The sequence below is a fragment of the Mus caroli genome, chromosome 12 (assembly GCF_900094665.2).
Source record: "Mus caroli chromosome 12, CAROLI_EIJ_v1.1, whole genome shotgun sequence".
NCBI lineage: Eukaryota > Metazoa > Chordata > Mammalia > Rodentia > Muridae > Mus > Mus caroli.
The window spans coordinates 36,672,039-36,699,569 of record NC_034581.1 but is presented as its reverse complement, the minus strand read 5'-3'; the positions used below and the strand labels follow the sequence as shown (position 1 = coordinate 36,699,569).

The following is a 27,531-nucleotide window of genomic DNA, read 5'->3' as shown; positions in this document are numbered from 1 at the left end:
AAAAGCCCACCAGGTGCAGACCCCAAAGTCAAAGGAGCCATTGAGCTGTATTTTGGAGGGGGGGGCAGGGGGATGGGAGGGGAAAGGAGGGGTGTCTTAAAACAAAGGACAAGATTTCTTTGAGAATACTATCCTCTTGACTGGTAGAAAATGACTAGAACTGGGTCACTCCAGAAACAGCAGGAAAAGACCCACATCCCTTACTCTCTCCCCCTTTACCTCTATAAAAGCTTTTGCTTGCAAAGTTTGCTCTCCTTGTTTTATTTCTGTAGACACTGAGATCAGAGGACCTCTTATCTGGTCTCACTCTACTGCTACTTCAGAACTTGGACTATACCGTTACTTATTAATTAGGTGTTTTTGTTTCGAGACGGAGTTCACTATGGAACTCAGTGTGTAGGCTTGCCAGCCTGGAATTTGGACACTCTGCCTCCCCAGCCCTGGGAGGTACCAGTCTGTTTGTTTTGTATTGCTGATAACTGAACCCAGAGCATCCTGCATGCTAGGCAAGCACTCTGTCACTTACACAGCCAGCTCCAAACTAAAAGAAAACAAGGGAGTTCAGCAAAGCTCTGCAAGGACAGGTCCCTCCCTGATATTAGAAAAGCCCATAAATCTAGGGACTGCCACATATTCCTTTTGCACTAAGTCTCAGAGACAGTATCATGTTGTGATGGCATTTGGGCTTGTTTGAGTAGTGATTGAGGACCACCTACTAGGCTTCCTTCTGTATGGACAAAAAAATAAAGAGAACTCTTTGACTTTGTCCATGGAGTCTCGGTGTTCTGCTCAGCATCCCTGTCTCAGCAGAGCAAATGGTCCTTTCTGTTTCCTTGTTGCTCTTGAAAAATGTGGATACATTTAAAGCTATGATGTGTACTGACGTAGGAACTTACTGAACTTTGTAAATGACTTTATTTGTATAAGGAAGGAAATTCCTATTTCATGGCTGGCTTTCTCTAATGCTTTCTTAATTCTTAATGAAAAGATGGCCTTTCCCATCTCACCTCTAATTAATGCTTTTATCTGGATACATGGAGATACTTGATTTTTCCCCCTACTAAGGACCTCAGAATTATAATTGTGGTCGTTTATTTAGCACAGTCTTCTGTTGTATAACAGACTGCTCTTCACCAGTAATAGCCAATTAGAAAAGAAAATATCTGATCGTAATTACCATTAGAAAGCAATTAATAGCAGGAGCTGCTGTTGGGCTGCAGCATCAATCGGCTATCTTTTCTAATCGCATGTAACTAATTTCCTCAAAGAAGAAAGAGAATGAGAACGAAAGGAAGGTGAGAGCCTGGAGCTCCTTGGAATTCCTCACAGACCAATTTATGAATGGCTCTTGAAAGCTTTTCAAGTCTGAAGCCATTGATGAGAGGAAGTCTTGCTAATAACTGACTGGGACACTCACTGAGTTATTTTTCCAGCAGCAATAGAAAAATCCATAGAAAATAGGAATTAGTGAAGACAAGGGCTGGGAGTCTTGATCCCATTCCTGCTTCTGACTGATTTCATAGCCATTTGTACCCCTGGTCAAGGTTTCCTGGTTGTAAATGAGGACACAAGCTTGTGTGTCAGGGTTCTTTCACGTAAATCTTACATAGATCACTTTTTTAAAAAGTCATTGAGTTTAAATTTCCTGGGTTCTGCAAAAAGCACACATCAGAGTGTTTCCTCAAGAATAAATTCCACATTTGACATTCATTAATCAGTTGTGTCAGGTTAGAAAATTAGCTGAGAACCACTGCCAAGAGTTGACTTCTGAGTCCCTCACTCCCAAGACAACATAAATTGATCATTAGATCACTTCTAATGAGATTTAGGCAGAGCCCATCATGGATATGAATGAATCATCAACTACACATTCAGGAAGGCTTGCCTGCTGTAATAGGACAGTTCTCTGTATAGAGCTGTGCTCAGGTCCAGATACAAGGGGAAATGGTGATTTATAGCCCAGAAGATTGAGGGTGTTCAAGGTTGGGAGGTAGATGTTTCTGAGAGAATGCAGCAAAAGTAAAGGGAAATTCTTTGGTAAAGCTGACCAGGGTGATCAGGTTCATGTCAGGGCTGGTGGAAGGATGGAGACTTTGATCAGATATCAGGGTGATAAGCTACTGAGAACTTATGCAAATTCACCTAACTGGATTCCAGCTGAAATTGAATGATGCAGACTGGGAAGGACCAGGCTTCCATAAGGAAAAGTTGCAGAGGGACGAGGGGTCTTTGTTGGTAGCAAGAGTATATCAGCAGGTAAATAGGGCTTTAGGGACAGGAATCGAGTTATAGGCTTTAGAGAAGCAGATTTAGGGGACCATGGATTCTGGGTGAAGTATCAAGTCAATTAAGTTCTATAGATCAGGTCAATAGATGAAGGATCCAGTTACTAGAAAAAGAATACAAGTTGAGATTTGATATCAAGAAACTGGCTATAGGCCAGTAGCTAGCGTTCCAGACCTCTGTAAAGAGGAGGCCAAGTAGACTGAGTTGACACAAAGCCACTGTTAGAAAACATAGCCACAGTGATGATGGGACATGCTCATTAGTGATTCTTGCAGGAAGCTTAGCACCAGACAGGACATCACCAATGGTCATGTGACCGGCTACTGAACTCCTAACTCTGAGTTCTTTAATTCTGAGTGTCAGCAAATTGTAAGATAACTCTACAGCATAAAGGGATAGCACCCTTCTTTTTGATGATCCCTACAGTGTAAGGAATTGGATACTGTGGCCTTCCTATTGCTATTATTTCTCTTGTGAAATGTTTGTTATTGACAGAACAGATTAGATTATGTTCATAACTACCAGGTTCGTGAGCTATTTTTTTTGTACCAGCAATTATCATTGTTCCCTTAAAGAGGGCGCAGTCTCATTTTCTGTTTGCTTTGTTGAATTTTGCTTTTCCAAACTCAATGTCTTTGCATACTAGTTAGGCACTCTCGTCTCTGAGCTAATATCCAGACCTATTTTCCTCTCAGTACTCAAAAGTCAGCATACAATAGACATGCAAGCTTACCTTGTGGTTTCTTTCTTTCTTTGTTTTGGGGACACAGTTTCTCTATGTAGCTCTAGCTGGCCTGGAACTCACAACATAGACCAGAATGATATCAAGTACTTCCTACGTGTCCTAAGTGCTGGGATTAAAGACATATGCATCTGTGCCCAGCGACGCTCACGTTTTCTGAGAACCTAGATGAGCTAGAGATGAAGTAAACCCCTTAGATAGTAGACCACAAAGAAAGTCGGTTCTGTGCTGTCTTGCTCTTAAGATGTTTTTATAGAAATTTACTTTTTATTCATTGTGTAAGTGAATTAGCCAGAACCAACATTAAATTAATATGTTATTTATGCTTATAGGGACAGTACCCTGATTCCATAGAAGACAAGAAGGAATTATTTTTTTTACATATACAGAATTTCATGAGTGAACAATTTACAAATATAAGTTATGTAGCTTTGCTCCAGAATTTATTCTAACTTTATGGCTGTTCAGGAGGTAAATATTCTATTTAGTTTTCCAAACATTTAACGACCACTTTCCATTTATGAATTATACCTACTCAAGTTTTATGTATGCTAGTCTTCCATGGAGTTTAATATAGGAAACTAGTCAGGGTCCTCTCCCCATTATTTATTAAGAATTTAAACATTCCAAAATGTTCTAAGAAGAGGCCTCCCTGTGCCTATGATAGGACCTCTGGGGTTGGTCCACTACACTGCATCCTGGCTTTGTGCCTTTAATCCAAAACTTGAAGGCTGCTAAATACATTTATATAAGAAACGACATCTTTTTCTGTTGAATGATGTAGCTTTTTTTAATAGTATTTCTTCCATTATATCTAGGAAGGTGAAAAAGATATATAGAATATATATGTATATATTATCTCTAAGATAGAATAATTAAAAATTATAGGACTAAAACTACCATTTTAGCTCTATGAGCATACTTAATCTTCAAGTTGGTGCCTTTTCTTTCACTCTTTCCTTTCTCCTTTGCTTTTATATCCACACTGCTTACAGTGCACTCTGCCACTGACCTATACCTGCATTCCAACATATTTAGTTTTAATATCACCTCTTACTACATTTGCATTAAGACCTAACTATTGAACATAGAACAGAAAAGTTTTTTCAGTAACCCATGTTACTGAGTTTCTGACCCATGGTTTGGAGTACTCAACCCTGTGCTTTATTATATTGTCACGTTACCATGGTTATTTAATGCATTATTTAAGTTAATAAAAAATTTAACCCACATTCTTCTATCAGCTTTCAGTGACTTCAAGAATGTGAGTCCAGTTTCTAACCTATTTGTGTGTGACATCAGTGTCAGAAGTGTCTGTAGAACATTGTCATTTATGAAGTAGATGATAAATCCAGACTCTCTTTGATGCTTGTAGAGGAATTGTTTGGTGAAAGGTTGTTTAAAACAGCTTTGATGTGATTCATAGTACCCATTGTTATTCACGTCTAGTTGGCAGTCATGAGATCCAACTGGCAACTCTCCATTTCTTCAGGACTCACTCTCACTTTCATTAAGTGTGGTCTCCTAGCAGACTGACTTAGGCAATTTACAAGGCAAAGCTGGATGGCTTCCTTTTGTCTTGTTGCCCTTCCTGAAATTAGGTTTGCTGTATAGTTTGTAGTAATACATTAGAAAATTCGCCTTGAAACACATCGTTCTTATGGTTATCAAGAACAGTTATAACTTTATCAGCGTTAGTTATCTGCAGGAGTTCAAATACATTCCCATTTGTGTGTGAGCTGATTGGTAGCTTTGTGTGTGCCAACTAAGTTGTATTCCACAACTGCATGCTTCACTCGCCTTTTCCTCTTTCTTTTATTTCTTCATGTGTGTAGATGTTTCATCAGCTTGTATGTGTACACCACATTCATGCCTGGTGCCCTGGGATTAATCACAGAAGTTTATGAGCCTCTGTTTGGATGCTGACAATCAATTCAGGGCTCTCTGGAAGAGAAGCCATTCCTCCAGCCCCAAGTATCACATTTTTGTTGTTGGTGGTGGTGGTGGCTGTTTTGGGTTTTTGTTTGTTTGTTTGTTTGTTTGTTTGTTTGTTTTTGAGACTTGGATTTTCTGTGTAGCCCTGACTGTCCTGGAACTCCCTTAGTAGACCATGCTGGTCTAAACTCAAGAGATCTGCCTGCCTTGCCTTATGAGAGCTGGGGTTGAAGGTATATGCCACCACGGCCCTGCTGAAGTGTCACTTTTAATGTGAAGTATTTCTAGAAATCATAGCTGAAGTCTTTTTTTGGAGGCTTCCTCATAAACTAATAGTTTTCTAGAAGAATCTATAACTACTTATAGAGAAATGGGTTTTAATTGTTCTTCATTTAGCTTGTCACTGTATTTCCTAAGGTTTCTCTAAATCCTCCCGAACTGTGTGTCTTATCACATTGAAATGTGCTCAGTCACAGCTCTGAAGTCCAGAAGTCCAGAATGAAGTCCCCAATATGGCCACTCCATTTCTGAAGACTCCAAAGGAAAACTGTCCCTGCCTCTTGAAGTTGTGGGTGGCACTGTGTGTTCTTGGTGTGGCAGCACAACTTGAGTCACCTGTCTTAGTCTCTGTGCTCCCTTCTGCTGTTCACACTTCTTCTCCCTTCCTGTCTTTAATGAGGACATCTGTCATTACATTGAGAGTTCGTCATAATCTACTATGATTGGATCTCAAGACTTTTACCATAATTATGAATGCAAAGACCCTGTTTTAAAGTAAGATCGCATCCTCAGGTGCTAGATGGTACATGTTTGTGGGTCACCAATCAGGCAGCAGCATTTACTGAATATATGCACACAAGTAGCATCCTTTTTTTTTTTTTTAACTATAGAAGTTGTGCCTAGAGCTTGACTTAGTAGACTTGGAACGTAAGTTCCAATCCACTGCATCCATTAATATCAAGCCCTTGTTACCAAATATATACAATTGTTTCATTGTGAATTTGCTATCATTGCCATTTTTACTCTACTTCCTGTTTATTTTTCAAAGTAGTTTGAGTGTCTACAGCATAATCCCAAGTCCTTTTGCTTATGGAGAAATAGTTATCAATTTGTCCTTCTTGTACACAGTCCCTGAAATCTAGTCTCAGGATGAGATTGAGAGCAGAATGTGCCAAGAACCCTGAGTTTGTAGGCAGAAGAATCAGGTTACTCACCCACAAGGAGAGCTTGGATGAACATCAATTTCTGCGCATCTGCTCTTTAATAAGCAAAACAAAAGTAATAATATTACTGCAAAGTGCTGAGATGATTGGTAATACTTGGCTGATAATTTTTAAAAATGTAAAGTTATATGAATGAAAGTTACATGAGTCACCGAACATGTGTAAATACCAAGTTGTGTGTAGCACTAGGGCACTAGGGTGCAAACTGAAAGGATGCCCCTGTAGACTTGGCCACAGGTTTGTCTCACTTGAGCAGTGTAACCAGCCTCTTCCTCCTTTAAACTGTCACTGGCCATTTACTGAAAATGTGTATAGCGTAAGTTTGCTTTGTTGTTGATACAGAAAGAAATCACCTTGAGAAATGTGCTAAGAGGACAAGACATAGTCTGTGTCTTCTTTGAGGTTATAATTTAACAGGGAACGAGATGTGCTTAGCAAGAAGTAGGCTAAGTGCTGAGGAAAGGGCCTTTGCTTGGAAAGGGTGATCAGGGTGGCTTCCTGGGAGGCAAGAGACAGGTCGGAAAGATCTAGCCCCTGTGAGTGAGCACCGCAGCTGAACTAGACTGACACCTTTCGTAAAAGCAAAGCAGAAGACCAAGATGCTGGCCAGGGACGTGTCACATGTTACAGGATATTTGACCATGCTGTGAACCCTGAGATTGATTTATTTACCGAGAAAACACGCACCTTGAATCCAAGAGCTAAATAAAGTCAACCTCAGTCAAGAGGCAGATCGAGGAACCAGCTGATAGGAAGTGACTCTAAACAGAAAGGAGTGAAGTTGAGTTTGAAGGGTATTTAGGACAGCCTGGAGGAGAAGGAACTTAATTCCTTCTGGGTCTTTATCAGTAGAGTAGGAAGGTCAGCTGGATACTTTTTCTGCCTCTCAAAGCTAGCTGGTTTTCACCACAGCATCTGGATCCTGAGTCATCATTGGCTGGGATTTTGTTTTTTAAAACAAGTCAGTGTCTCCTAAAAGTTGCAGTCCCTGAAGAGAAGCAACAGATTACAACGTCTGATAACTAACTTCTGAGTTATCTAACATTCTGAACCCCTCTATTGTGACTGGATGTCTTCGCTCCACTAGGATTGATCTCCACTAGACTGAGCAGTCACCAAACCAGTTAGTAAATCTTCCCAGTTGAAAGAACACACTGGCAATTCTTCCTAGAAATAGAAGACTCGCATTCTTGATATTCTGGGTTTGGATCTCAGCAAGTGTTTACTAAGCACTAATTATGCATGCGCCAAAAAGAACAAGGACCCAATGCCTGTCTTGAAGGAACCCTGTCTCAAAAAGAACAAGGACCCAATGCCTGTCTTGAAGGAACCCTGTCTTGAACGAACCATTTAGTTTCTAGAATAGGGAAGCCATGCGGAAGATCACAGGTTCACGGGAAGTGAGAACCAAGCAGAAGGGCACAGGAAATAAGGGGTCTCCAGCTTCTATGTGAGGCTCAGAGACAGACAAGTGGTTTTTGGACAGGACTCTGTCAGATGACCAAGAGCAAGTAGGCCTTTCCTCTAGAGAAGTCTCTGTCTTCTAGGGACCCCTCTGCCAGCATTTTCTCAAAGCCTGAATAAATAACAGGGCTGAGAAGGCAGTAAGGACTTCATTGAAAAGACCTGTGCACCATGCAGAGCAAAGTGGGTTTTCCCTACGTGCTGAGGAGGAGCAGTGGCGCAGCACAGGGCATGAGGTTTCTAGTTAACAAATCTGTTGTTTCTGAAGTTTAATCTGATGCTCAGGTGAAGAGATCTCCCTAAAATGTGTGAGCTTTCTAACCCTGAACCAGCCAGTGAGTGCCCCGTGCCTCGCGCCCTGTGACCCACCCCCGCTGGTGGAACCTTTGACTACTTCCCTACCACGGAGATATAGCTGAGGCTTTTCGATTTATTCCTTCCTTGTGATGACTAGGCAGCAGTGAGTTCCACATTCGAGGGATCATCTCAGGGCTAATTAAGTCTCAGTGTAAATGTTCATTTCACTTACTAATATTGAAATCTGTTATTCAAATCTTCTTTATTTGCCAGATAAAGTAGCTTTTAGAGCCATGCTTTTCTTATCTGTAAGGAACTCATAGCAGTCACTGTCTCTGCGATTAAGATCCCCACGGGTCTCCCGCTGTCCTCTGCTTTGTTTTGTTTGACCCACAGCAAGTTTTTCAGAGCGTTCCAACTGTAAGAATTTTCACACAAGACCTTGTGCCCTTTGAGGTTTGCAATAAGGAAACATGTGTGTCTTGATGCATATGTTAATTCTTTAAAAACCTTTGAAAAGTTGTAGTAAAGTTTAGCATGCTATGTGAGGGGGCAGTGTTTGTCATTACTCTCTCCATTATTAAAATGTCCCCACAAAGCTGCAGCTCTCCTTTCTTGTCAGGAGGACTGGCAAGGCCGCGCCACCCTTACCCAAATTCCAGAGATACCCAATCTCCTCCTGAGTGCTCCTCCTTAAGGCCAGGCTGCATGTGCTGTGAGTTGTCTCTGACAGCTCAGGTGAATACCATATGGTCCTGATGCTAGATTGCAACTTTACAGATTTTTTTTTCCATATTCCTGTTCTGTCTTTTCCCCCATTTTGGTAATGCATTTGAATAGGTCACCTCATGGCCTGCAAATATTTTCTTCAGCATGGTGTCGCCTTTAGTTTCAGAAGCAAGGAAGTGATCTATCCCCTCATCCCCCACCCTATTCTTAAATGCTGCAATCAAGACAACCATGAAACATTCCTAATTCAAAAAACTTCTCAATCAACTTTTGTGCAATTTAGCCATACTTCCTAGTGTATCTATTTACCTCAAATGGGTCATTTTGAGGGGTTAAAAAAAAATGTGTAGCTTCCGTTTATTATACAAGAAATTGTTGCCAGGCAAAGGTGATAGCACTCCTTTAATCCTAGAACCAAGAAGACGAACATATCTCTGAGTTCAAGGCCACCCTGATCTACAGTGGGAGTTCTGGACATCCAGGAAAAACCCTGTCTTAACCAAAAGAGGAGGAAGAGGAGGAGGAGGAGGAGGAGGGGTGGTGGTGGCAGGCAGGCAGGCAGGCAGAAAGATAGGAAGGAGGAAAGGAAGAAAGGAAGGTAGGAAGGAAGGAAGGAAGGAAGGAAGGCAGGCAGGCAGGAAACTGGAAGGAAGGAATTGTACATTTAAAGTTGTTTGCTTTCTCTAGTTAGTTCCCTTAATGAAAATAGTATTTAGGATCTGTCACCAAATATTAACTAATTAACTAATTTGTTAATAACCACCACCACCCTCTTTGCTGAGAGTTATTCTAAAGCCTTTGTGTGATATTTTTAAAAGATCAAGCAGATGACTTGAGACCCACACGAGACCCAGGGAATTAAATAGCTAGGCGTAAGTATAATCTGGATCAAAGTTTCAGGGGGAAACAAAGGAACTGATGTATCCATCAGAAACAAAGGGTAGCAAAATACAAAGTGACGGGATCTGGAGAGTAAAACCCAGTGCCCTGCCTGGAATCATGCTAAGGGTAATTCTTCAGGCAGGAAGATCGACTTCTCCAGCATCCCCTCCTCAGTAAATTTTCCTGCTCTAAATCAAGGGGACACTTGGCTGGATAGCTAGCAATAACGTAGGCACTCAGGATCGCTCTGAGCCTCAAAGCTGGGTTGTCTTTAATGGAAGATTTGTTGTTAGAGCAGTGGGGTGACAAATGTTGGCCACAGTGGCCGAGTCAAGAATGAACTCCTGCAGCTCTCCTGCATGGCGTTGGCAGGCATCTACACTGATGGCCGTTAGTGTACTGCCCTCTGTTCTTCAGTGATGTCTGTTGATTCTGAGCCCAAGGTTACCTGAGTATCCACTCCTATTATGTCAACACATTTTCATAAAATGTGTCATATATCCAGTCCACCGGCCCACATCCATATTGTCTCTTCCTTGTATCTTTTCTTTGCCTGTTTCTCTCTTAAACTCCTACGTTCCTTATGGCTTGGTTAAGACTTCACCTTCACCTTTTCTAGAAAGTGTTCTGCCTCACTTCTTGTTTCACCCTAAGAGTAACCCATCGATCCATTCTCTTCCGTTCTCGATCAGTTTCTGAGTTCACTTCCCATGTGAGAGTTCAGACTGTAATACTCTTCGCTCTTTTACATTGTGCTCAGATGGCCTGTAGGTGATGTGTGTTCCTCTTAACTTGGTACCCAGCCCTAGAATAGGATTAGACACCTATCTGCTGTATGTTCAGGGCTGAACCATCTTCTACTTGCCTTTAGTGTGTTCTGTGCTGTGCATATGGTTGGGTTGGATGCGTGTGGTGTTTGTACTTGTCAGTGTGGGTGGACACATGTGTAGATAGATACATGTGCATCTGGATGAAGTACACATAGAGACCAGAGATCAATACTGGAATCTTCCTTACTCACTCTGCACCTTAATTTATTTATTTATTTATTCATTTATTTTGAGATGGGATCTCTCACTGAATCTGAAGTTCATCCGTTTGTCTAGGCTGGCCAGCCAATGAGATTCAGGGTTCTCCTGTCTCCAGCCAAATCCATTATGGACTGGCAGTGCTGGCTGGCATTATACCACCATGCCCCATTGTATGTGTGTGCCCGGGAATCTAACCCAGATGCTTATGCTTGTGTGGCAGGCGTTTACTGACTGAGTATCTCCCAAGTGCCACAGATACTACCCATAAAGACCTTCCCAAAGCCCTCCGTGTCACACCCTTGCAGAGGGAGAGCTTAAGAAGCACTGGCCTGAGCTCTGTGGGCTTGACTGCCCGTAGGACATGAGCTGTTTAGCAGCAGCGGCGGAGGTCATGGGAGTTTGTTCAGTGGCATTGTCAGGGCAAGTACCAGCCTGTTAGCATCTCCTTCCTCAGTGGCAGAGCTGAGCCAGCATGGGCATCAGTATAGCAGCAGGCATGGCATTGCTTCTGAAATTGACAGCTGATGACTCTATTGTGACATTCTCATGCGTGTAGTATTCTGAGGTGTTAGCTCTAAATATTAAACCACAGTTTCCACTTGTCATATTTGAAAAACCAATGTTACTTTTTTTACAGTTGTATTTCCTTTGTAAAACTGTCAGAGTTCTCATATAAAACGGTGAATATAATTTCGACTGCTTATGTGACTGTGTCTTTCTGTCTTTCTGACTAGACTAATTGCTCTTTTGCCTTTTTAATTAGTTAGGTATTTTTAACTTCTGGAGCATAAGGGTTTTTGTTGTTCAGAATCACCTGCTGCTAGTTTAAACTACTTAATCTCTCTGGTTCACAGGTGGGTGGCCCCTGCTGTTTCTCAGATAGTACAAGGGATGAGGCAGCTAACTCACCTCCCCTTTCACAAGGGTTTCTCATAACCTAAATGCATCCCCAAAGCACAGAACCTTCTGAAAGCCTCATGCTGGTGTTCAAGCTTCAAAGTGATCATTCTAGAAGAACACGAGCATTCAGACTGCAGTCATGGCCAAATCTTCATTTTCATAAATGAGCTATCCTATGCTGACAATAGAATAGGCCTAGTCTTCTCTGAAAATAAAGTACATTGTCAAACTTGGTTTGGTTTAGTTTGGTTTGGAGGCAGAGTTGTCTTCTAAAGCACAGACTGGCCTCTTCAGTGACAGTAGGCTGTGAACTAGAGACAGTTCAGTGCTGCTGCCCACAACGCCCTGTGATCTATCCTATCCCCTCAGCCTCGGTGAGGCCGACTCCAGGAGGAGTCAGTATGAAGTGATCTAACATAGATTTAAGTATGGGAGTTAATAGAGAAGTGTTCTGTGCCTACCAAGCTGGGTTTCAGACTTCTAGAGAGAAGCACACTCAAGAGTCTTCACAATATAGCACCTCAAAGAGTTGCTAAGAGACTACTCGCCCTCAGCTCCTGTCACAAACACCTTATTTTTCTTCTTTTTTTGCAAAATGAGGTTGCAGGGTGACACTTTACTTGGATTAGATTGGATTGCAGTTTGAAAAGGTACAGCCAGCCATGGCTGACAAGCCTGCAGAGGGTAAGGTATGTCTCTTACTGTAAATGGAATTTCTAATCTTACTTGTGAAACGTTGGGAACGGAGAAGAGCCATGCTTGTCTCACATGTGGGCCTCTGGCAGGAGTCATGCTACCTGACTTCCTTATTTGACATTTTTTTCTCTGTAGGAAGAATCATGGCAATATTCACAGCAAATGTGAGTTGCATCAAAATCTCAACCCCATTTTTTAATATGATCTGTATTCAAATAGTAGATCACTATTCACTTATAATTTTCTATATGATTTATATATTTTCTTACTTGTATGTAGCTATGCCTAATTCCTGGTTTTAGTGTTGTGATTAGAATAGAAGCATCATTCATACATTGAACATTTGTGTTTTCATTGCAGGCATTACATGTCTGTCTTGTACTTTGATGGCATCTACACTCCTGTCTCTTGTCCTCCTCCTTTCCCTCAGTACTTGGTTCCCTTCATCTTCCCAATAGTCACTCTGGTATTTTTGAAGCATCTATTTGTTGTTTCCATGGATATAAGAAAGTATATGATGCTCTATCTTTCTGGATGTAGCTTGTTTTACATAATGTGATGATCTGTGTCTACCTGTTTTTCTGAAAATGACAAGAGTCCACATTTTCTTTACCCAGGCTCTGTTGCTGTGCACCTGGGCTGATCCCATGTCCTGATGCTTGCACATATTATGCCTCTCAGTGTGCATGTGAAGTGTCATCTTGGGTAAAGGAGTAGTGTGCTCTGTGTGCACTAGTAAAGCGCATCCCCACCGACAGTGTGTTGGGGTTTCTCTTTCCTCACATTTTTGCTAACATTTGTTTAGATTGGGAAGCGGGGGGTATAATTTTTTTCTAATTGCCATTATGACCGGAATGAAGCGGAATTTCAGTAATTTTATTTGGAGTTCCCTGCTAACTAAGGATAGAATCATCTTTTTTTGTGTTTATTGGCCATTTGCACTGCTTCTGAGAAGTGCCTTTGATGATCATTTGTGCTTTTATTGATTGATGTTCTCATCAGGTACAGCAGTGAAAAACTAAAACAGAAACCAGTCATCAGAGAAGTTGGCTCATTGCTGTGAGACTTCACCATGTGATTCAGAAGCAGCCTAAGACATCCTGGATGCTGTAAGCAGATCTTAATAGATGATTCCATTAGGAACCAACAAGACTAGTACCAATAGAATAATGTTCTCTTGTGATTTCAGATGCTAATGAGCGATTTATCAGGAGCAGAAACCACGAGGGTTATATTCTGGCAAAGCACTGTTAATCCCAGCAGGCAAGAACAAGATCCACTACCACAAGTTCTGAGCCAAATTTGAAATATTCTTTATTAAATCCATGATCCTGGCCAGGTCCATACCTGAGATTCCCATTACTCATGAGCTTATAAAGGCAAAACCTATAAGGAAGGCTATATACTTCCCACTCTTATCCAATCAGGGGAAAGTATACATCCTGTTGTACTTTCTGCCTACATACCTCCTGCCTCTATGTGATCAAACACATCCTGTGCACTTGGGGCAACCAAGCTTCTTTATAGAAGCTAAAATGTGTGCCTTGTTATCTTACATGAACAACAGCCCAAAGAATTCCAGGAAATTATCTGTCCTTGGGCAAGTAGAGCTTACAGATTAGATGCATTTTTGTTTATAAATCTCTTAAACACAGTAGTTTAAACTTAAAACATTAGCATCATAGCACTTGTCTGCATTTTGTTCCTGTTATGACATTTTTGGGAGAATAAAGTTAGAGGAAACAGGTGGAACAAATTCAAAGGCAGCTAGCATTCTGCCTGTAGCATGGTTTTTGCTAGCTTCTTTTATTCACATATACAGTGAAAATTGTGAGCAAAAACCAGAACAAAATGAAAAATATATAGTTCAGTCAGAAAACCTTATATAAATTTAAACTTAAGACTTGCATGTTTTCTGAAGATACTGCCATTAAAAGGAAACAAAGTACTTTGAATCATATAATATAAAAATTTTATTAAGGACATCTCAAGTATTATTAGTAAGACACACCCATCACAGGCTCAAGTGTTTTTGTTATTAATGGCTATCTGATTTTTTTGCTATGTGAGGTTTTTTTTCTCTATAGTACTCAGAGTTAAAACCAAGACAGAAAGCTCTATCCCTAACCCTTCTACTCCTTTTCTTTTGTTCTGTTTTTTTTTCCGTGTGCGTGTGTATGTATGTGTGTGTGTGTGTGTGCGCGCGCGCACGCGCGCACTTCATTGATTTTGTGTATGCTGTTATATTTTAAGAATAAGAATAATATGAACAATAATTCTAGGACAGTATTTTTTATTCTGGTGTGTTTTCCTGCCATGCTGTTTTATTGACATTTACTTGGAATCTCTGCTGTCCCTGAAATTTATTTTGGAGTGTATGCTAATATCAATAAGGAACCTGTTTCTATTTTTACATATCTTCCACATTCTTCTTACCCTTAGCTACTGATAAACACTCTTTCTTTATTGCTAACAAAAGACTACCTTTGTCTTCTTATCACATAAAAATTTTCAGTATACCATAAATTTTCTTTCATGTATTGTGGAAACATCTTCCACGAATGAAGGAAGCTGTGTGCAGAGATTTCTAAGGACTTATGAGAAACTCTAAGTAAACTTATAACTTCTCTTTCTCCACAACATGGATTTGTTCTAGGAGTGTGCTTTCATGTCCCTCCCAGGTATAGTAAATGAGAGTGGGTTTGCTTCAGATTACACATTGCTGCTTACTTCTGTCATTCAAAACTGCTTCCATGCCCAACTGGATTGCCCTTGTGACTGAATACAGCCTAAACTCATATGATCTTGCCTAACCCTCAGAACAGAAATTGTCTGATGCTCTGAATAAAGTTGCCTATTGATAAGACTTAAGCCCATTTCATTTCTAGGCCTGCTTTCCCAAGTTTACACCACCAAACAGAGAATAAAGCACGCAAAAAAAAAAAAAAAAAAAAAAAAAAAAAAAAAAAAAAAAAAAAGAGGCACAAATTATATGATTCTATTCATACCAGATGTTCAGAATTGAAACTTCTATAGTGACAGAAACATTAGCGGTTTCCCAAGACTGGCAGTTTTGAGGGTGTAAGAGAATGTTAGGGTTGATTATAAAGTGTTGTTAGGGTAGAGAAAGTTAGGGTTGAATATGAATGGTAACATTGCATCTTTTTTTTCTTAACTTAAAATGTCAGAGAGGGAAATTTATTGAGATAATGCATGTGGAATGGATGTGAGCATGCTCACAACTTTGTATAGCCATCACTGTAATCAGTAAACATTTTCACCCCTCACAAAGAAACCCTTTGCCCTTTAGTTATTCCCCGTGTAGTCAGCTTTGCTGCTGCTACAACAGAATGGCTGTAGAAAGAAGAAAGGTGTTTTTGACATTCTGTATCCCAAGGCTTCGCTTGTGATTGTTTGTTCCTGTCCAGAGGGGTAGAATACCCAGCAATAGAAGTGTATGATGAGAGATGTTGTTTGCCCTGTAACTGAGAGGAAACAGAGAAAGAAGGTACCAGGTCCATTAAGTGGCACTCACCCAGCAACTTGCCTACTCCTTACTCCTTCCAAAGTTTATACCATCTTCAAAAACAGCAGCTCCCATTGCAGACCAGGCATTCAATATATGAGGCTGGAGAACAGTTAATATTCAACCCTAGCATTCTCTAAGGCCTCTAAACTGCCAGTCTTGAGAAACCACTAATCTTTCTGTCACTATAGATGTTTCAATTCTGAACATCTGGTATGAATACAATCATATAATTTGTGACCTTTTTCGTGGCCTATTATTTGTTTGTTTGTTTGTTTTTGTTTTTTAAGACAGGGTTCCTCTGTGTAACAGCTCTGGCTATCTTGGAACTGGCTTTGTAGACTAGGCTGGCCTCAAACCCACAAAAATCCACCTGCCTGCCTCCCAAGTACTGGGAGTGCTACATTTAAAGGCATGTTCCACTACCACCCATCTTCATGGCCTATTTTTGTCTAACAGTGTCTTCTCTTCCCTTCTCCCAACATAATAGTTTTTATAGTTATTTGGGAATTTAATACAATGCACCCTGCCTAGCAGACAGCAATGGGACGAGGTGGGCCTGGTGGTGGCCAGTGGACTGGCTGTACTGGTCATGGTGTCTCTATTTCCACTTCACTCTACTGTGCACGCCACTCCATTCTGCTATAGTTTTCAATTTTAACAACATTTTCAAGGTACATTTTGAAGTGTCTTATCAGAGTTTTTCTTTAATTTCATGTGTATTAAGTGTTTTGCCTACATGTTTGTATGCATACCACATGCATATATACCTATTATCTTTTGAAACTAGAAGAGAGCATTGGATTCTTTGAAAGACATAGAAATATTATAAGAATATGTTTTCCTTTTAAGCCCAGATGTGGGATATGGGGCTAATCCAGATTGTCTAAAGCAGCTGACTATGATATGCCTCGTGCTCTATCTAGGAGGGGTGTGATTTTTCCAGCAGCAGATAGTTTCTGTGATTGTATGACATTTGGAATTCTGGGGACTTTTCAGAGGATATATAAATGCTAGAACCCTGAGAGCTTGGGTGTGTTGTTGGTTGGTTGTTGGTGGTTGTGGTTTGTTAAGTAGTTGTGTGCAAAAAAGGAACAAGAAGAAATTAGATATCCTGATGGTAAAAATCAAATTTGTCCCAAGGAACTTGATGCCCCTAATCAGCAGGAAGCAGTCTAATGATAAGGACACCCCATTTCCCCTCTATCTTTTTATTCTCTCCTGTCTAGTGTTCAGGGGTTGAAAGTGTGGAAGAAAAAAGAACCCACAAAATATCCAAAAGAACCCACAACGATCCCCTAAAACAATAGTTACAGACAGTTGTGAGTCACCATATCAATGCTGAGAACTAAACTCCAGTCCTGCAAGAGCAGCAAAGAGCTCTCTCTCCAATCTCCGAACATAATTTTTATCACTAAATATTACTACATTTGTATGGACATAGGACATTTTACTTTTCTATTCATTAGTTGATACACTTGTACCTTTGGCTGTTACATGTAATTCATCTTTAGTTCTGTTCTAACAATCAACCCAAGGCCATATGTATGTAAGCATATATCCTACCACCGAGCTACGCTAAACCTATAGTTTCTACTTACAATACAAATAGATGTATTTAACCTGATGTTTTATAATTTGCTAGTTGGTTTTCTAATATGTGATTGTTTATATGATTAGACAATTGTGTACAATTTTCAAAAATGAAATATAAGTATTTTAACCTTCTATAAATAGTAGCACAAATTTTGTTAGTTTATGGTCAATCGCTTTAAATACCTAGTTGTGGTCATAGAACTCGAATTATGTATCTTTTGAAAAAAAAAGTTTGTTTATTAATCTAAGACCTTTTCTGCTACTCATATCTTCTCTCCTCGCCTACTTTTTAGAAACACTTCTTCCCAGCCTTCTGATTTCCCAGTGGCTGCCCATCTACTCTTCTTTCTGGCTCATGCTCCTTCAAGTCCTCATTTCCTCCCCTGAGGTATCCCTTGCCCCTCCCTCAAGAAAGCGACAGCAGTCAACCAACTCTGCTTTAGTGCCCAAAGGCTCTGAGGACCTGACAGCTAGTTATAACTGTATTTACCTTTCTCTCACTGGTGCTCTGGTACAGGGTCAGAGGGCAGCGGGACTAGGGGAAGGAAGGAGAAAAGGGAAAGCAAGCCTGGGGAAAGAGCCGAGGAAGAGCTAACTAAAGCTGTGTGTTGGTGGTCTCTCAGGGTCTCTTCTGATGTCCTTCCAAGCCCCTGAGCCACAGCTGTTGAAAGTGTTTAGCTTGCTGGGACTACTACAGCACAAGACCATAGCTGGTGCCTTAAGCATTGGGTTCATTGTCTCATAGCTCTGAAGACTAAGAATCCATGGTCAAAGTTTTAGCAAGGTTCATTCCTTCAGGGCTATAAAAAGGAAGATCATCTGTTTGTAGGTCCTGTGGCCTCCTGGTCCCATTACCTAATTCCTTGACTTCTGGGTGCATGTCTATTGCATCTGACATCGCCATAATATAGGGTGTGTGTGTGTGTGTGTCATCCTTTTTGTATGGATGTTGGTCACACTGGATTATGATCTCTGATGACCATTTGAACTTTATTACCTCTGTGAAGACCATTTTTCCTGGTGAGATCGCATTTTAGGGTCTGATGGTTTTACTTCCTTTCTAAAGGAATAGACTTCAGCCCAAAGCATTGAACATTTTATTAGAGTTAGAGCATATAAAACTAAAACACTCACTGTCTGTCTTTGACAAGCATGTTCCCACAAAATAACTCATAGGTGGCTTTTAAATATGTACTAGTCCATGGACTTTATTGGTATCGTAAGATAAATAATACATGACAATGCCTGACTCTGAAGGGCTTAACTAGGGAATGTGATACTAAATTGAATATAAAGGAGAGCAAGTCAAAGAGGGTGAGAAGAAAAACCTTGGAGGACCAGCCAACTCTGAAGGAGGCAGGAGTATGGCCTCAATGGAAATTAGATGATGCATAGAGATAAAAACACGTTAAAACTGAGGAAAGTGTATGGTAAAAGCAGCTTGGTGACTATCTAGAAAAGACAGGTGCAGAGTACAGCATCTGTAAGGAGCATTAATGTAGCCCTAAAGTAAGAAGCATTAGTTTCCTCTGGAGGAGAGCATTGCAGTGTGGAGTGCTAGTCAGTTCACTTAGAGGAGAAGGAGCAGTCTGGTGTCTGCAGAGCATCAGCCCACGTGCAGGAGACAAACAGTGAAGACACTGAGCAGCTTTATATGGATGCAGGGATGCTATCTCTCTTCCGATGGTACCTTCTTGTCATTACATACTTGACATACAGTAATCACAGAACAAGTATTGATATGGTTAATTTGATGAGTGACTTCAAAAATCCTAACAATGTATGTTGGTTAGCTGTGGGGGTATGAGTTTAAAACAGGTAAGGAAAGTTTTGACTTGATGGAATATTCAGGAGATTAACATGAACAAATTGCACTCACAATATTAATTAGTCTTAAGGCAGAACACAGATAGGATAAATTCAAGCTGGCAGCCAGAAATCTAGACAATACACTAGGCTATCTTAGAAATTGTATTGACGTGAGACAATGCAGGCCTGAAATTGGAAATGGACAATAGATAGACCTTGAAGATACCCGCTGATTCCAATCATTTGCCATGTTATATGATTTTTAAAGTTATTATGATTTAATTTAGAATTCTTTATCCATACACAAAACTCAAACAAGATCAAGGCAGCTAGACTCCCAACATTTCCTAAGATAGGGCAAGTTCAACCCCTATCTAAGGAAATGTTAGCCATTGATGGCTGCCAAAGGAAGGAGAGGCCGTTTTCTTCAGGAATGTCAGCTCAGAGAGGCTATTTTCTCCAGTTGATACTCCAACATCCATGCATAAAGAGAAAGCATCAAAATCCACAAGCTGTGGATATTGTGAGGTGAGAGGGCAGGAGAGAGAGAGAGATTGAGAAAGAAAAAGTGTGAGCATAAAAACAAAACAAAATAAAACAAAAAACCAAAAAAGAGAAAGTGTGAGCAAGTATACATGGGGATAAGGAGTTAAATGAAGGATGCCCTTGATTAAAACACATTATATGTATGGATATATATATGGATGGATGGGTATGTATTTATCCAGTCAGTCAGTCAGTCATTTGTTTTAGTTTTTCAAGGCAGTGTAGCTTTGGTTATCCTAGAACCTACTCTGAAGACCAGAATGGCCTCGAACTCAGAAATCCACCTGCCTCTGTTTCAAATGCTGGAATTAAAGGTATGTGATACCACTGCCCGGTATAGATAGTAAGTAAAATGATTTTAAGAAAAAAGTTATGATTCTTTGAGATTATAGTATATCAAGACTTTGAAACTAGGATAGGAGCATATGATTGTATCTTTACGTTCTAAATACTCACTTGGTGTTTGTGGACAAATGATAAAGGTCAAAGCTATGTAAAATTCATTTCCTGCTAATAGATGGTAATGGTTTAGTCTCTGTGAACTATGAGCCTGAATAGCCATGTTCCAGCTTAGGAGGGGAATGAAGAAGTGGCTGTGTTTGAGATGGCTGCAGTGCATGCAGGCAATCTCAGGCTTTGCCTCTCAGTCATGAGAGTGCCTTGAGATTGGCCTATCAACTACTGGTTAAAGCCAAAAGAATGTGTGTGGCTCTGAAGAAGTAGGTGGGATTTTATGAAAGATTGACTCTATCTTTTTTTTTTTTTCATTTTGATCAATACTGAAGAGCCAGAAGGCTGAGGACCTTCCATAGTTGAAAGTCATAAGAAGAAACATGTTAATGATGGGAACTGAATGAGGATACTGATAAAATACCCTTATGTTTTTCTAGTTATAATAATGAATTTCTGTGAGTAACACAATGAATAAAATTACATAATACCAAAAGTCTAAGGAAAAGGGGAAAAGATCATTCTAAGTCTGAATTTGGAGATAACCATTATCAATGTGCTTTTAAAAATACAATGTTTTTAATTCTTTGAGTGTTTCATAGAATATTATTTATCATATTTACTTCTACTTCTCTCATCCCAGATCCACCTCATCTCCCCCAACTCTGTGTTCTCTTTTTGTATTCCCAATAACCCATTGAGTCCAATTTGTGCTGCCCATGCACTCCTAACTATGGGGCCTTCAGTGGAGCATGGTGTACCCATTGGGAGCCACACCCCTAAAGAAAACTACTCTCTTTTCCCTGGAGGCCATCAATGTCCATATCTCCTCAAGGAGTTTGTGCAGGCTTATCCATTAATGATTTAAGGTCTGTCCTTCCAGACTTTTCTATGCGTGTATGTAAATGTGTATTTGTGTTTATATGTATATACCACTATATATGTATGTGTGTACATATACATATATACATACACATATTTACATGTATGTGTGTGTGTGTATATATATATATATATATGTATATATATATATATATAAACACTTATTCTTACACATTTATATTTGTATACATTCAAAACCTATAGTCACTTTGGTGACTGGTATTCCCTGTGTTTTACCTGTTCTCTCTCTCTCTCCTGTGGATCACTACCTTATTTCGCTTTCCAATACCAAATTGTCCTTCTTACAGTGTTGCTTGATGCTCCTAACTGTACTACTTATTCCCATGCGTTGCTTCTCTTATCTGTCCTCTGACCTAGACTGTCTACCGCATGTCATACATGTCTAGACTTGGCTTCACAATGTTTTCCCACTCATAGATAACATTATCTGTGGTGCAAAAACAGAAAAGGAAAATTGTCCTAGCAACATTTGTAGGCCAAAGTCCAACTGATCAGAGCTGCTGTGTCCTTCCATCTGGAGCCTTGGCATGGCCATAGCTTTACTCTACGTTGAAAGGGTAAGATGAAGTAGGGAGAGTGTCTGATTTCTGATCCCTCTCATTTTGTTTTCTCCAATAAATACATGAGCTACTCAATAAAATACTAGTTTTAATACTCAAAATTGAGTCCCCTTATATTCCCCTGGCAGAAGTGACTCTACTGTGTTTAGAGGGCTCCGTTAATAGTGTGTGAAATTGGCTCAAGCTTGAGACATGGAAGTTGCTTCTCAAGGCCCTCCATGCTTTTTGGACTCATATAGTTTTACTACAGTAGTGCTTAACTATGTGAGCTGGTGCATTTTGTACAGTGACACATGAACTACATGCAAAGCAAAAGCTCAGTGTTTTCCTGTCACATTCCCAAGTATGTAGCTGATGAGAGAGAGTCTCATTGGTGTGTGGGATTCTTACAGCACATGTGAGATGCAAAAGGATAGCTGGATGCAGTTAGGAAATGCTAATAGATGGTGACACAGTCTAGAAAACCAAACAAAGAACAAAGAGCCTTTGTCTCCATAAAGCCCCGATGTCTTTAGGCATCTCCTTAGAAGAGTGGGTAGACACAGTAAGATAGCACAGTAATGTTCCTGTGTCCCATGCAAGGCTAGAGGCTGTGATTTTCTTGAGCCACTGAAAAAGAAAAAAAAAATTTTTTTTTTAATTTATCTAGTTTCCAAAATCCATCAGGATGAGTCAGCAAACGCAATCTAAAGACCCGCAATGCTCACCTTTGACCCCCCAGCTGAAGCATCTGGTAGCATCTGCTTTTGTTTCCTCACCTGGATAAGAATTCTGAAGCACAATCCACAAATAACAGTTGCTAGACCTCAGTGCTGAAGAACATTGACATGAAGAATATTGACAAATATGACCAAAATCCTGACCATGGGACTCAGTAAAAGAAACTAAAGAGATTATAACTTGGGTTCTATAAAATTGACTGGGTGAATAACAAAGAAACAGAAAAGCAAGATGTATCCAAATTGGAGCAGTGTCTCAAGACAGGCTACCCACTTAAAGGAGAACTATGAATAAATTGTGGTTTTAATCCTTGCAGAAGTTATAAATATATACATAAACCGAAAAGTCACAGTGTGGTTTAATAAATGGTGTCCTGCAAGTAGGGTAGATAAGCAACACCTTCTGACAAAGGCGGCTCCTGAGAGGGTGAAGGCGGGCTCTACCAAAGGAAGGCTCAAAGAGTGATTGGTATGGCTGTTTCAAGACTTGTCCTCCTAGTCCAGTTATAAAAAGTTTTGGTTCTTTGTTGTGTTGATAAATATAATTTAAGAATTTTGCTGTTATAGTTGCAAGACTTGAAGTAAAAAAGCAGAAAATTCCTTTGAGGTTATAGTGCTTTTGTTTTCTAGAACTGCATTATAAGCCTACTTTTGAACCATTAGGAAGCCCTGGGCATGACAGCTAACCCTTGTTCACTGAGGACTTGGGTAGCTAAGACAAGGAATTATCCACTTCGGGGATAACCTAGTCTACATAGTTGAGGGAAGCCAGGACTACAGAGCAAGACTTATCTTAAGAAATAAAAATAAACCTTGAACAAACTATGACAGTAGAGTCATTTGCTGCCTAATGCCATTTGCAGGAAACTGCAAACAATACTGACTCTGCCGCTTTACAGTTTAGCTCTCCAGCTATCTCTTCCCCTGACCCTGACTAGAAGCTAAAAAGCTCACTGTTTTGAGAAGAATCTCAAATGTATTTCGGATGAATCTCTGCTACTGATTTGTCCTTCCTCTTCTTTTGGTAATGTTTTCTTTATCTATGACTTCAGTTCATCTTCATTCTCAAACAACCTAAAAGCAACCCTGTTCCTGTCCCTGCCAATACCCAGAACAGTGCTTCATACTTACCCGAGTCCTTTATCTCCAGCACAATCCAAGCTGAGTCCAGCTGCCAGATAGTTTACCCTTCTCCAGTGGCCCCAGCCTTGAAGGGTCATCATATACAGAACAACGCACTTGCAGCCTTCATTTTCTGATCCTTTTAAGAGATTTTTATTCTGTTTCCCGCCCCGAATTTCAAGGTGGAAATCTCTTTGTTGCTATACCTTATTATTAAAAGAAGATTTAAATGAGCATCAGAGAATGTGCAATATGGCTTTGCTTTAGTTTCTTAAACCATCAAAGTTCCCCTGTTGGTGTTGGTGCCTTCCTTCTTTTGCTGTGCACTGAAGGTTCTTTCCAGTTGGTCCCCATAGCAACACTGAATAATGCTAATGAAACTGCAGCATCTTAAGTTCACCCACGGAGAATCTCTGTGAAAATTGCCATGAAACACAGTTGCACTTCTTTTCTTTCCTTTCTTTAAAAGAGGTTGGCATTTGGAATCTTTGCTGTGATCAAGACTTAACTCTCTAAATTACCTGATTAGAATTGGAATCTCTAATTTAGAGCTGCTTTTGAGAAGATGGTATTTTGTAGTGAGGACACTTTCTTCCTCCACATTCACACTCCAGGTTGGTGTACAACAGTCGGTCTCAAAATACAGTTCCCCAGCAGCTTCAGCATCACCTGGGGGCTTGGTAGCAGTGCTAGCTCACATGCCACACCCAAATTAGCAGAAGCAGCAGTTGAGGAGCCCCTACCCAAGAAAGGTGTGCTATTGTAGGCTGTTAGTATGTCCTAGCTCAAGCTAACATGATTAGGAATTCTTTTACTAAGATTAAATACATTATTTAAATGTATTTAAATTAGGAAGCCTGGCTGAATACCATTTTGTGTAAGGTAAAATATAGTGTTGTAAAGTGCATAATTGATTTTAGCTCCTGAAGTGTTTCCCAGCCCTGATTTGTCATTAGCAAGCATAAGAAAAAGCCAAGTTATTGCTCCTACATTTAGGCTTTGTTAATAGTAATGACTCAAAAGTATAAAAGCCTACAGATATTTGGATATTTTTCCCCCAGCATTTTTTAAGGGGCTAGGCTAATCTTCCAAATAGTGTTTTGTCTGATTGTGACTCAGCTTTTTTATTCTTGAACATATCAGAAGCATACAGTGAAATCAGGGTTGCTTGCTTGCTTGCTTGCTTGCTTATTTTGGCACCTATGACTTAATAGAACAAAAATAAGAAGCAGATATAATAGAAAATTGTAAACAGGATAAGTTAACCTTGTCTCAAGCATTTGAACAGGCAGGTATACCTCAAAACAAGATGTAGGCAGAAATTTTAACTGGAGCCAGTCTGCGTGTTAATCGGGCTCTCCTCACTGCCCCACAATATGGTACCTGAGACAGACAGCTTAGGAGGGAAAGATTTGTTTGGACTCAGGATTTCAGGGCCTTCTTTTCATGGCTCTCTGGTTTCTTTGCTCTGGCCATGGCAAGGCAGAAGTATGATGGAGAAAGAGCATGCTATACAAACTGTTTACCTCGTGCAAGACCAGAGGCCCCAGAGCCAGACCTTAAAGGCTGTCCACTTCTACCACCCCAACTTCTCCAGTTCCACGATTTTCCAAAACTCAATTTTGAATCTGCCGATGGATTGAACAAACCTCTCATAGTGGGATCCTCCGCACAGACACATCCAGAAGTGTGCTTCAGTAGTGTCCTAGATGCCTTTTTCAGTGCATCATAGTCTGTAAAGCATTTAAGAGGATTGGTCCTCCCCACAAGCAAACCATCTATATGCCAAAATATTAGTACAGAGCCTAAGGTGGCCTGTCTTGACCTGAACACAAGGCTGCCAGTATGACAAAGCCATGATAAACTTCAGCAGGTTACAGTGATGCAAGCAGTACACACCTGTAATCCCACCAACTTGAGATAAAGTGGAATTGTCATCATGATGTAAAGGCCAGTTTGAACTACATAAAGAGCTGAGACCGCATGAGGTCAAATAGGCCAAGTAGACAGGAACAGCTTTGTTGGACTCTCGTTTTTATTCTCAATACCTTTTTTGGGGTTTTTTGTTTTGGTTTTGTTTGGGGGGGTTTGTTTTTGTTTTTGTCTTTGTTTTTTGAGACAGGATTTCTCTGTGTAGCCCTGGCTGTCCTGGAACTCACTCTGTAGACCAGGCTAGCCACAAACTCAGAAGTCCGCCTGCCTCTGCCTCCCAAGTGCTGGGATCAAAGGCGTGTGCCAACACTGCCCTGCTCTCCTAAATATCTTATGTACAAAAATATCAAATGTTCTTGCTACTAGACATGGAAAGAAGACACCCCTTTAATCCTCATGAAGACCATGTTAGGTTAGCCATGTGAGAACATTTCAAAGAAAGTTTTATAAGGATTAAAGCATGGAAATAGAGTGTTTCTGTACTTGTTTGAACAATTTTGTTCTAAAATTATTGGACTGAATTATTCACCCAGATAAGAAATTTGTTAGTTTTCTCTTTCTTTTTACATTTCTATACCTTTCTAAAACTTTAAATTGGGGGATTGGGAGTGTAGTAAGAATTGAGGATATAAAACAATTCTGGGTTTGTTCAGAAAACGAATGGCTTATAGTGTTCTTTAATTTCTCTGGCAGTATCTCAGAAAACCGCACCACGTCTTGTACCAGGGGCTTACCAGCTCTCTGAAGATTTTGATGTTGAATACTTACTTTTCAAGAAATTTCATGCTTTGCCCACTGCAAACAACATGCTTTGATGACTGTGGTGATAACTCATTTTCATTTACTGACTCCATACCAGATATTCCTAAGTTACTGTTCTTTTTTGTCTTTTGTTGTCACAGTTATTTTCACTTCTTGCCTGGTGACCCATTCATTAGTCAAGTAAATATTTCCCATGGCTTTCCTATGTGCTGGGTGCGAGAACCAGAAGAATCAAACCTAAAGAGCCAGATCTGCTGTCCACATGGAACATAAAGATTCTCGGGAGAAATGGGCATCAGCATTTAGTGTCTCTCTCTATTCTCATTGGTGGCAGAGAACAAGAGGCATGAAGTCATTGTGATGGAACCAGGGCAATTCAGGGCCTGGAAGGATTCCCCAGGCAAAATCGATGATGGAAAATGAGAGGTCATCTGACAATGGACACGTTGAATTGATGCTATTTTCAGCTTGAGGTTGGGATAACAGAGAGGACTGAGGATAGTGCTAAACAATACCAGCCATCTGAATCTGGACTGAAGCTTCAGCAAGCACCAAGTTACTACCATGTCATTCACATTTATAATCCCTTTGGAAGGAGGTAGAGTCTGGGTCCTTGAGTATTAGAGTGCTCACCTCGTGTGTACAAGACCCAGGGGTGCAGTCTTACTGAAGATTCAAAGACTATACATCACAAGTACTGTACTTAGTTAGCCAGGTGGCTCTGGCTAATTGTTGCCATTTTATAAGCCATGGAAGAACCTGGCCCGTTAGCGTATTAGGTATGTGAGCTTACAGCAACTGATTCCAATACGTAAAAGACACTGTGACTTTACTTCCAGATTAGATGACCAGCCTCGTGTAATGAAAATTAAAAGTGAGTCCCAATTTCATTTGAATTTCAGGTGAATAGTAAATACTTTTTTTTCATGCATGGGGTATATCAACTATGCAGCACCAGACAGTGTTTGGAATACATTTTTACTTTTTAAAGTATGCTTTATTTACTTAAAACTCCTTTTTTTTTAAATTTAGGTATTTTTATTTACATTTCCAATGCTATCCCAAAAGTCCCCCCACTACCCCCCCCACTCCTGCTTCTTGGCCCTAGCATTCCCCTGTACTGAGGCATATAAAGTTTGCAAGACCAATGGGCCTCTCTTTCCAATGATGGGCAACTAGGCCATCTTCTGATACATATGCAGCTAGAAAAACGAGCTCTGGCAGGGTACTGGTTAGTTCATTTTGTTGTTCCACCTATAGGGTTGCAGACCCCTTTAGCTCCTTGGGTACTTTCTCTAGCTCCTTCATTGGGGGCCCTGTGATCCATCCAATAGCTGACGGTGAGCATCCACTTCTGTGTTTGCCAGGCCCGGCATAGTCTCACAAGAGACAGCTATATCTGTGTCCTTTTCAGCAAAATC

The 27,531-nt window shown here is 40.3% G+C and overlaps 1 protein-coding gene across 2 annotated transcripts in view; it reads left to right on the top strand.

Annotated features, from left to right (window-relative positions):
- The window catches only part of Znf277 (zinc finger protein 277), a 117,009-nt gene that overhangs the window by 7,351 nt on the left and 82,127 nt on the right, over positions 1-27,531 (top strand). Inside the window, exon 2 of one of the 2 annotated variants that reach the window (XM_029484540.1) lies at positions 13,188-13,294. The exons of the other annotated variant lie outside the window; for it this stretch is intronic. The gene's annotated coding sequence lies outside the window, so the exon portion shown is untranslated. The remainder of the gene's footprint in view (positions 1-13,187; positions 13,295-27,531) is intronic. 2 annotated transcript variants of the gene reach the window in all.